The following is a 12,662-nucleotide window of genomic DNA, read 5'->3' as shown; positions in this document are numbered from 1 at the left end:
ACATTCAGTACTCAGAGACATAGTTCATTCTAGGGGATAACTCCATATCATGAAGAATAATAAGAAGCTCCCATTACCATTCTTATTGCTATCCTTTGTACACTCCATATTATTAAAAATAATAAGTAATAATAAATAAGTATTAAAAACTGAACACAACACTCTACATGAGATCTGATTAGGACATCTCAAATCAATTAAAATATTTATTAATTCAGACACTGTGCCAAATATTGGGCGTTAAAGGAAGGTTTTCCTCCTCTGTATTCTCTCCAGCTTATCGACATTCTTTCTACAATAAGAGGTCTTTTTCACAGAGAGGGGGGTAATCTATAAATTATTAAGGGAAAAAGAGAAAGAGATAGAGAGACATAGATAGAGGAAGGTGACATCCCAAGATACTTCAAGAACAAATAAATATAAATCATTTACCTCTATCAACATGAAGATCTTTCAAATAAGCCGGCAACTATCATGGTCATGATGGCACAATCTTTAAAAAAACCCAAACAGCCTAATAATGTAAGCATCATTTGCTAAGTCTGTACTGAGATAATTATGTGTGTGATTTGGGGTAGGGGGCGGTAAGGTGATCTGATATTTTCCTGATGGGGAAATTCTTTTAACCAATGAAATCAGCAATTATTTACAATTTAGAGAGTTGCTGATGATTCTGCGGAGTTCAGTGATCTGCCCAGTGTCATACAGCCATTCTATTTCAGAGACAAGATGTAAATCAGGAACTTTTTGAGTTAGAAACCTATTCCCTATTCACTATAGCATGCTACTTTTCTTCCTTGAAATAGATTTAACAAAATTATTCTTAAAGTGATTGCTAAAAATTGCTGGAAGAAACTTTAGGTATTAGTTCCCAATCTATCCTTTCAGTCTTATCTTCTCTACAAACTTGCTCCTCCAACTAAAATGATCTCCTGGCTATGCATGTTATTTCCCTTTTGTTGACAACATTCCATCTGCCTAAAGCAACTTCTCTCATTTCCAAGTTGCTTTCCAGAATGGTTGGACTGATTCACAGCTCAATCACCATTGCATCTGTGTGCCTGTTTTATCATGGCCCCTCCAACAAATGCTATATTCCTTTTTTTTGTCATTGTTACGAATGAACCATGTGTTTGTCCTTGTACTTCACCAGTATCTACATAGTACCTTGCACAGATCTGGGACTTGATAAGTGTTAATTTGTTTATTTGCTAAAGAATCAGCAGTTCTCTGATGAAAAGCTACATTGTTCCACCTTTAAAGATAAAGCAAAGGATTCAAACAAACTTCTTTCTTAGTGGGACCACAGAAACTATGAATGAAACTATAATAATTCCATCTATCAGTGTCTTGAGTAATAAAGACTTATTTTCTTTGAATTTTACAATCAAAATATAGTGATGAATAGATTCCCTTCCATGTCAACTGAAATATGGATGTTTGATAAAATGAGCTATGACAAGAGGCTACAGAGATCTCAAGGTACAAAAGAACTCATAGATGCGATTACTGAACCACTACCATTGAATTTTGAGAAATTGTGGAAAATATTAAATATCCAACTGGACTAGAGAAAAGAAAATTGAAAGTAGAATGATTTTCAAATATAAACAGGTTTACTAAAAACATTCTGGAATGAAGTAAAAGGATGGCTTGTGAGCATTATGAAAGGAAAAATGAAGCATATGTTCATTGACAATATGTCATTTTGGAAGAATTTAATTTCTCTTTCTTTCTTTTTTGTTCCCAAGAGCACTAGACTTTAGAGCATGGAATTTGAACAGGACATTTGATCAAGTTTATATTAATATGCTTATGGACAAAATGGGAAGACATGGACTGTACAATAGGTCAGTTGTGTGGATTTGGAACTAATGTTAAAATCTGGAATAATCTAGGTTGAAAATGTGTAAAGCTATATTATAGAGACTATACTGGGATAGAGCTACTCTGGTTTTTAAGGCTTTTTAAAGATAAACTGGAATTTAAAAAATGAGGTTAGGGAGAAAATGATTCAGAGTAAGTGAAAGGATATTTCATGTGGTATTTATTCCCTTTCCATGATTTTGCTGTTGCTTCTGTTATTGTCGAAATGTCATTGCTCTCATCTCTGCGTGGGCTGCTAACTTGGGGGCCAGGAGCCCACTATATCCTCACCCTCCACAGCTTTTTCTAAGAGAGACCATTCTGGTCACCAAATGTCTAGATTGTTATTCTGCTTCTTGTGTGATGCATCCCTCACAGTTCAAGGGCTCAACTAATGCTACTTAAAACAAGTTCCTATGTAAAGTGGTTACCTGGGCTATGTAAAAGCAGTCCTGAGGATGAAAAACAAATGAGAACTATGGCAAGTAGATAGAAAGTAGTTGTTTAGGCAGTTCCCTAGGGTTTCAGACTCTCTGCCAAAGTCTTAACAAATGCTAAAAGCATCTCAAAGGTTCTATAGATTAGTTCCAGATCAATACAACTGGGAAAAAGTTAACCCAACTATCCCTGGTTTGTGCTACACAATAATCTAGCTGGTATTTTGGGGAAGGGAAAGAGAGAAAGAGACAGACCAGAGAGAGACAGACACAGAGAGAGAGAGAGAGAGAGAGAGAGAGAGAGACAGAGAGAGAGAGAGAGAGAGAGAGAGAGACAGAGAGAGAGAGAGAGACAGAGATAGAAAAAGAGACAGAGAGAAAGAAAAAAGAGAGAGGGGTGGTGGAGTTTAACTCATATTTTCACCAATATCCTGGCATCCAGCAAAATGTCAACAAAAGCGTTATCCCTGAGATCCAGGGCAATGAGACAGTGGCTTCAAGTAAAGCAGAGAACCTCTGTGTGAGAACTCATGGATCAGTGAGCAAAAATGTCAGTGAGTTGGAGGATTGATGTATGTGAAGGACTGTGGGGAGCTTAGAGCACTAGCACTTTGTATAAGGCTTGTTAAGGCTGATGTTGCCTTGGTGGGCATGTTGACGCAGTATAAATGTGATTTTTTGGCAAGGGGCTGGGCTGTGCAATGCATCCTAATGCTTCTCTCTGTAACAATATCAATATTACAGAACCCTGATCAGAAAGAAGCCTGATCAGATTTTATATTATATAAGTATGATAGGAATAGTAACCTAATCCTTTCCCCAGTGTATGCGCCTTTTCTTATAAAGAAGGGAAACATTTTTAGAGACTAGATTGGCACTGGGGATTAAAGGCTCAAACTGGTGATTCCTCCTTGCCTGAATGCAAAGTAGCCATGAGGAGGGGGAGAAGCTTTGATGCTTGGCTGCAAGATGGAGAAGAAAGCTTTGCTCAGCTCAATCAAATCAAGGGATTCTCAATGCCTATCCTTGTTGAATATCCTTTTCTTGCTTTGGCTAAGTAAATCTTCTTTTGTTAACTGTTGGATGGCTTAGGAATGCCTCATGTTGTTTAAATATGCCAAAGGATTGGCCCAATTTAGGCTAAGCCCAGAATAATAGGTTAGCAGCTAGCATGACATGTTTCTGAGTTTCAAGGGATCCCTGGAAAGTTCTTCACAGCCAGAGTCCTTCCTACTTCTCCAGTCTTTTTACAATTAACTTTCTTCTGGTAATTTATGATCCAGTGGTAATAACCTTTAATATGTCAATTGCTATCCACTATTCCTGAAATGTTCTCCCTCCTTATCCCTGCTTCCTGTCTTCCTAGGCTTCTTCTTTCATATAAATATATAACATGTTCTCTCCTCCATTATAATAAACTTAATTAAACTTAATGTTTATTGACTGTTGACTGACATTGCATGAGATTAGGATGGTGGAGGTAGGGGTACACAAGGAAATCTAATACACAAAGAATGAATTAGAATAGTGACCATGAATGATATAATCATGGTAGTAATGCCAGCAATACCATGTAGGTGACTTTCTTTTCCTTGGTCTTATGGTTGGGGTGGAGGCCTGGGTATGGGTATGTTGACATAACAATATTAAGACTAGCTCAGAGCACTCTGAGTATTTCCTACTAAGAGTTCTTGGAACAGCAAGATTTTTTGGAATTTCCTAATTAACTAGCTGTGTGACTCAAGTCACTTAATACCTCTGGGTCTCAATTTTCCTATATTTAAAATGAGGGGGTTGGATTAGAGGATCTTTGAGGTCCCCTTCTAGCTCTAAATCTATAATGCCACGATGACTTCTGTCTTTATTCTTCTGGCTTTGCAGAAGCCATTTGTCATCCAGGGGTTGGGGATGGGATGCAGCATTTTGGAGACAGTCCAACTTCTTGTTTAAGACAAAACCCACAACTATTCATAGGCCTAAGTCACCTATGCCATAAATAAAGTTGGGGTTGCTTGCATTGAATTGGGCAGTATCTTCAGTGGAGCTAGCTAGATAATGAATGGAAAATTCCAATCAATTTTTGGAAATATTCTCTCCTTATTGCTCCTAGTTAAGTCCTCCCTCCCTCCCTCCCATCTTTCTTCCCTCCCCCTCCCCTCTCTTCCTCTCTTCCTTCCCTCTCTTCCTTCCCTCTCTTCCTTCCTTCTCTTCCTTCCTTCCTTCCTTCCTTCCTTCCTTCCTTCCTTCCTTCCTTCCTTCCTTCCTTCCTTCCTTCCTTCCTTCCTTCCTTCCTTCCTTCCTTCCTTCCTTCCTTCCTTCCTTCCTTCTTTTCTTCTTTCCCTCCTTCCTTCCCTTCTTCCCTCCTTCCTTCCCTCCTTCCCTCCTTCCTGCCTTCTTTCCTTCTTTCCTTTTAGTGCTTCCAAAGTGGTCTGTCCCAGGGCAGAAATCTGATTGTTGCTTCTCTTTCTGTACCAACACCCAACTTCCCTCAACTCTGCAACTTCCTGACCTATGATTAGATCTGAACAACTGTAAAATGCTGCAGGACTCAAGGGGAGTTCTATTGTTTTAGTGACAGAATTGTAGATTCTCTTTTGTTCTAGGATTCTTGTCCTGGTTATTTCTCTGCAGTCTGGGCTAGATCCTGGAACCCCTTCTCCTGAGGTCTCTGTGTGTTCTTGCTTGCTTCTGAAGTTTTCCCTTTCTTATACACTGCCTCTACCTGGAAATAACCTTCCTCAGGCATGGATGTCCCCTTTTCAGTCTGCCCTGGATCTGTGATTTGGAACTGAGTAGTGAGTGATGATGCTGCCAGTCTGCACCTGTCATGGTCCCTGTCGATGAGTTTAGGACGTTTTTTTGATCCAGTTCACATCCTCTCTCTGGATTGAATGCCAGACTTTCCCCTTAGTGTTAGGAAATCTCTCTATCTGAATGTACTGGGTTAGAAAATGACTCACTGATTTTTTCATTTTTTTCTTTATCAAGGTTCAATCTTACGTATTTTGCAAAAGTGTTTGGAGAAATTTTTTGAGAGAAGCTATCTATACTGCTTCTTGATTTTCTTCCATCTTGACTTTACCACTATCTCTATACATTAAAGTCCATTAAAAGACAGCTTCCAGGATGTTTATGAAGGGTATTTTACATGCAAATACAATTTAACAATTTAACAAAAAAGTAGCAAAACTATTCTATTTGTTACCAGTACTTTGTTTTGGGGGTTTTCTTTTGGGCATTAAAAATTTTATTACTATGTTTCCTTTTATCTATTGTTAATTGTCCCACAACCCTCCAAACCCCCTTCCTTGTTAAAAATATGTACATACGTGTATGTGTTTTACTTGCTTGACTATTGGAGGATCTTAAAAGAAGTAACATTGGAACAAACCAAACAAGATGTAGTTAAATAGAAATAAATTTTAAAAATCCTGCACTTGGTTTCAAAAATAAAAGGACAGGGTGGGAAAACCATGTCAGATAATGATTCAAATAAAAAGGATTGGAGTTAAATCTTTTTCATTGGAATGGGTTCCCTCAAGACCGAGAGGGTTCCCTTCAACAGAAGGTCTTCAAGAGGAGGCAAGATGTTATAAAAGAGATTCTCAGATATTCAATCTAATTCAGTAAGCATTTATAGAAGAAAGAACCCATTATATGCTAAACATTGATCTAAATACTTTGGAAAACAATAACAAAAATTGAAAACACACTCTTCCCTCGGAAACTTTCATTCTTTTGGAACTTCCATTTCATTTTACGTGCACAGATAAATAAACATCAAGGAATTTTTTCAGGGGGTCACTAAGACTTGGGAGAAGTGAGAATAAGGAAAGTCCATATAATGTAGGTGGCTTGTTGTTTGTTGTCTGTCTTTCTTTTTCAAAGAGTACCAATGACATTACAGGGCAATGTCTTGACTTGTACCTGAATTGAATTTAAGTGAGGGATATTTGCACAAATTCATCAGTCTCTCTTTTCTAGAGTCCTTTAAGTCCAGTGACAAGACAAAACTGGTGATAACTTGGAATGCAGTGGATGAACTCAGAGTCTTCATTGTCTAACAAAGATCTAAGTACTCCACTGCATCTGCTTCAACCACCTTCATGGCCATTGGTTATATTTTTCTTATTCTTGAAGTGAATTAGACAGAAATAAATAAGGAGACCATTCTATTTAAAGGGGAAAGTTTATGCAAAGGCATGAAAATAGGAGTTGGAATATCATGTGTACAGAACAATAAATAGTTCTGTTAGGTTGACAGCCTATGATTCTTTCTTCTTTAATTTTTTTCAATTATTTATTTTTCTTGTTTCTAGCTTCTTTCTCTTCATCAGAAAAAAAAGAGAAAAGAGGAAAAACAAAATCCCTGTCCCAATTATGAATTCTCAAACAAAACAAATTCCTATATAGAATAAAGGCACAAACATTTATTAAGTGCCTTACACTGTGCCTTACAAATGTCTCTAGTTCTTAAGTCTACATGAAGTTCCAGAATTCTGAGATTCTGAGGAATGGATGTGATTTAGAATAAACTATTCAAACATACCTTTATGATCTTTATGAGTTCCTCTCTTAACTAAAAGTTGAAAACTAGAAGTATGGTTTGATGAATTAATCCATACAATAAAAAGAAGTTAGCAGGAGAAACGTTCTTAGCACATTAGATAGACTCCTTAGAGGATATATGGAAAGGCATAGACAAAAATTGCAGAAAATAAGATGCAATCTATATCAAAAGAAGGCATGTCTGCACTGGTGAGATTATTGATCAACCATTGAAGGTATTAAAATAAAATGAGGAGATGGCTCCAAGAAATCCTATATTTATATATAACATGTATAACATTTTCTCTTAGGGATCACTCATTCAACTTGAAATTATATTGTCAGTTGAGTCTGCAACATGATGGTGGCTATGACTTTGAAGGTTCATAAACTCTCACCTAATGTATTTCCTTTAATATTGACAGTCTAATTAGTATGTCCTTAAGATCATCATTACCAATGATTACTACCCCAGTATCACTTTATCTATTACTATTTTCTCAGAAGTTTTTCAAAGGTCCATGTTGAAAAATTACCCATGCATATGCTTTGTAAATAAAAAGATATAATTAAAAATATCACCAATAGGCATGAATCTCAAAGGAGATATTTTTTAAAGGGAAAGGACCTATATGTACAAAAATATTAATAGCAGATCTCTTCTCAGAGTAAAGAATTGGAAATTGAGGAAATGCCATCAATTGGGGAATGACTGAATAAATTGTGGTATGTGATTATGATGTAATATTATTTTTCTATGAGAAATGATGAGCAGGATACTCTCAAAAAAACCCAAGCAAAGTGAAATGTACTATACACAAAATAATGGCAATCTTGTGGGATGATCAGCTGTGAATGACTTTGCTATTATCAGCTATACAATGATCCACTGCAACTCTGAAGATCTTATAATGAAAAATGTTATCGATAAGCAGTGAAATAATTGCTTCTGCATACAAATTGAAGCATACTATTTTAAAAAAACTTAATTTTTCTTGATTTTTTTTGTTGGTGGGGAGATCTATGTTTTCTTTTACAATATAACTTTTATGGAAATGTTTTACATAACTTCCCATGTGTCTTCTTAGTTGAGGGTGGGGAAGAAAGGAAAATATGTAACTCAAGCTTTTAAAAACAAATTTAAGAAATGGTTTTATATGTAACTGGAGAAAATAAAAAATCTTTAATATAAACAAAAATAGAGAAAAAATGTCTTGTATCATTGTATTTTTGAGTATAGTTAATAATATTGCTTTTGCGTGCCATGTTTTCTGGTTCTGCTCACTTCATTGGCATCAGTTCATGTGAGACTTGCAGGTGTTTTTTGAAGTCACCCTGCTCATAATTCTTACAGCATAATAGTATTCAATTATTATAATATAAGGTATTTCTTGACAGGGTCAATCCTTCTACATCTGTCCTTGATCCTATCTCTTTCCAATATAGTAGTTTGCCTCTCTTTAAATATGTTCCTTAAAACATACCAAATCAGTTCTCTTTTTTTGAAATCTTTACTATATCTTACAACTTCCTTATGCTACATTTTGCCACTTGTCACGTATGCGATTTCTGGATCTCCTTTTCATCTGTAAAGTGAGAAGACTTGTACTTGATTCTATGATGCTTGGTCCCAAAAATTTGGTGATATTATTTAGAATGACTATCTTTGGTAGAAATAATTTTCAGGTAGAATTCCTTCCGGGTCAATTAATCATCAAAATATTCTGGCTTTGAGATGTATACTTTATCAGATCTATTGACTTATATTGAGACATTAGACTTGTCACTTTTATGGGAAGATATAACTTCCTGAATAACAGCAATGAGTGTTGAGAAGGACAAATGAGAATGGGTAGAAAGAAAGGAAAAGAGAGAAAGAGAGAAAGAGAGAGAGAGAAAGAGAGAGAGACAGAGAGAGAAAGAGAGAGACAGAGAGAGAGAGAGAGAGAGAGAGAGAGAGAGAGAGAGAGAGAGAGAGAGAGAGAGAGAGAGAGAGAGAGAGAGAGAGAAAGGGGGGTAGAGAAGGAGGGAAGGGAGAGAGGGTGAGAATAATACTGTTTAACAGGGTAGTATTTCATATGCTTTTGAGAATCCTCAAAAATTCCAAATTGAACCTTGTTACCAAAAACAACAATACAAAAGAATCTAGTTGCAAATTGTTTACCTTTGTCCATGTCTCTCTCTTTCATATCAAATGGCTGACTGAGAGCTCTATCTCAAATCAGAGGCTACAAATCTTTACTCTGTTATTTTGCCAGATGCATGAGTCTATACAAGATGCTTAATCTCCTGGAGCTTCAGTTTCCTCATTTCTGAAATGAGCATAATAGCAAATTTTTCACAAAGAATTGACTTGAGGAATAAATGAGATAATATGCTTAAAGTAGTTTTAAAAGTATAATGCCCTATGTAAATACTAGCTATTTTTCCATATATACTTTATGTAGCTTTTTATTTAGAACTGGAAAGTCTCTTAGTAGTCATCTCCAATTCTCTTGTTTTTGACAAATGAAGAAACCAAGGTCAAAGTAGATATAATGCTTTGGTCAAGTTGTAAGCCTTGGATGAAAAAGCCAAGCTTTAAGTAATTTTCTTTGATTCTCTCCTTTGCAATTACATCTCATAATCTGTATTTTTTTTGCTTTTTTATTATAGCTTTTATGTACAAAACATGTGGATGGATAATTTTTCAACACTGATCCTTGCAAAAACTTCTGTTCCAACTTTTCCCTTCCTTCCCTCCACCCCCTGCCCTAAATGGCAGGTAGTCCCATACATGTTAAATATGTTAAAGTATATGTTAAATACAATATATGTATACATATTTATACAGTTACCTTGATGGATAAAAAAGATTGTATTTAGAAAGAAGATAAAAAAAAACCTGAGAAGAAAAAAATGCAAGCAAACAATAACAGAAAGAGTGGAAATGTTACATTGTGGTCCATACTCATTTCCCAGTGTTCTTTCTCTAGGTATAGCTGGTTCTGATCATCACTGATCAATTAGAAATGATTTGATTCCTCTCATTGTTGGAGTGGGCCACTTCCATCAGAATTGATCATCATACAGTATTGTTGTTGAAGTATAATAATGATCTCCTGGTTTCATTTCATTTAGCATCAGTTCATATATGTCTCTCCGGGCCTTTCTATATTCATCCTGCTGGTCATTTCTTATAGAACAATAATATTCCATAACATTCATATACCACAATTTATCCATCCATTCTCCAATTGGATCTGTATTTATTTTGTATGTCATTTATATCTTTTATTAGGTCATAAAACTTTGAGGGCAGGGATAGTATCTTATTTCATGTTTATATTTCCAGGGGCTTCTGCATGATATTAACTAATAATTTGACTAAAATTAAAATTCAATTGATCATTCACTGAAACATGGTAAATATGATTTGAGATTTTATAGAGATGGAAAAATACAGGCTTCAACTTCAAACCATGAGGATTTCTTTATCATTGTGCCCACTGCTCAACCTCGATTCAAGAGCAAATTAACTAAGGTGATTCATGGACTCTTCAGAATGGTAACCATCTGCTCATCTTCCTAGCAGTGCTGGCCAACGGTTCTGCAAAGCAATGTATGGCTAAGCTAAGGGTGAGTGATGTGGGAGGGCTGAGGAAGAATGAAGTTAGTGTTAGGATGAAATTACTTGTGATGATAAAAAAAGAAATCACTTCTGCCACCTCCTCACCACTTTGGATATTCTGCAAAAATGTAGCAGACGTCTGATTGCTTTACTAAACTTGGAGAAAGCTTAGTGTGGGAGAGGTTCTGACTTAGCAGGTCTGTGTAATAGGTAAGATAGGGCATAGGAATTGTAGATGTTATTCTTCATTTCCATGTCGAAATTAATCACTGAAGATGATGTATCGGGGAAAAGGATTTGCATTATTTCTCATAGTTGTTGACCATAAATCTTTTGGAGTAGAAGAGCAAGGATAATTATGGTTAATGTTCTAATGTGAAAATTATTCAATCCCTAGCTGATTCCCAACCCACAAAACATACACACACACACACACACATATACACATACACATACACACACACACACAAGTTTGGTGCCTGATGGACTGACTTTGACAAATTGTATATATATATATATATATATATATATATATATATATATATACATACATATACACATTTTATATATATATATATATATATATATATATATATATATATATATATATATATATATATATATATATATATATATATATATATATATATATATATATATATATACACACACAATGCATGTATGTCTGTGTATATACTCTGTCAATCTATCAACTACCAAACAAAATTCAGGTGGTGAAGCATCCTTGATGAAATGAGTGCATACTCTCAGACTATCACAGAGCTGTCTTTAGAATCTGTTTTATATATAAAATATCAAAATATCAACTAGCTCCCAGGGTTGTTATGAGTATCAAATGAGAAAATACTTGTAAATTACTTAATACAGTTACTGGCACATAATAAGCACTATTTTAATGTTAGCTACATATCTACAATGATGGCATGACCCTGGGCAAGTCATTTAAACTCTGATTAACACCATGAAACTTTTAAAAAATATTTATTTATTCTTAACATTATTTTTTATTGAATTTTAAATTTCCTCTTTTCTTGACCTCCCTCACCTATTGAGAAGGCAAGCAAAATGTTATAAATTGTACATATGAAATCATGCAAGATATTTCTACTTTAGCCATATTACAAAAGCAAGAAGAAAAATATAAAGAAAATTATACTTTAATTTACACTCAAAGTTCATCAATTCTATCTCTAGAGTTAAATGACATTATTTTCATCATAAATCCTTTGGAATTGTCTTGGATCATTGTGTTAAACAGAGTAGCCCAAGTCTTTCAGTCGCTCATCATTGCAACATTGATGTTACTAAGTACAATGATCTCCTGGTTCTCTGACTTCACTTTGCTTCAATGTATATATTTCTTGTGACTTTTTAAACTAAATTGCCCCTACCATAATTTCTTATAGTACAATAGGATTCAATCACAATCCTATGTCACATTTTATTCAGCCATTCCTCAGTTGATGAGTATCCCTTCAATTTCCAATCCTTTGCCACCAGAGAAAGAGCTATCATAAATATTTTTGTACATATAAGTAATTTTCCTTTTCCTCTGATCTCTTTGGGGTACAGACATAGTGGTGGTATTACTGAGTCAAAGGATATACCCAACTTTATAGCTCTTAAGCATAGTTCCAATTCCTTCTCCAGAATTATCCAGAAATGGACCAGTTTACAACTTCACCAAAAGTATATATTAGTATATCTATTTTCCCTCATCCCTTCCAGCACCTGTCAATTTTGATATGTATGAGGTGGTCCTGCAGAGTTGTTTTAATTTGCATTTCTCTAATAACTAATGGTTTAGTGTATTTTTCATATGATTATATATAGCTTTCATTTCAAAACTGTCTGTTTATATCCCATGACTATTTATCAATTGGGAAGTGTCTCTTATTTTTATAAATTTGACTAGGTTCCTCATATATTTCAGAAATGATATGTTCTCTCTTAGAACCAATTGCTATGAGAACAAGACTCAAGCATTGCCCATCCCACCCCATTTTTCCCATTTCTTCCTTGTGTACTTCTTTTGTGTGAGAAAATTTTTTGTCTTCTATTTCTCCCTTCCCCCTTTCCTCAGATCATACTTCTTTCTCACTTCATTTATTTTGAAAATCATCCCAATATTATCAGCTCATATTCATACCCTCTGTATATGTAGACTTTTTTCTAACTGC

The sequence above is a fragment of the Sminthopsis crassicaudata genome, chromosome 3 (genome assembly GCF_048593235.1).
Source record: "Sminthopsis crassicaudata isolate SCR6 chromosome 3, ASM4859323v1, whole genome shotgun sequence".
NCBI lineage: Eukaryota > Metazoa > Chordata > Mammalia > Dasyuromorphia > Dasyuridae > Sminthopsis > Sminthopsis crassicaudata.
Note: the sequence above shows the minus strand (reverse complement) of the source record.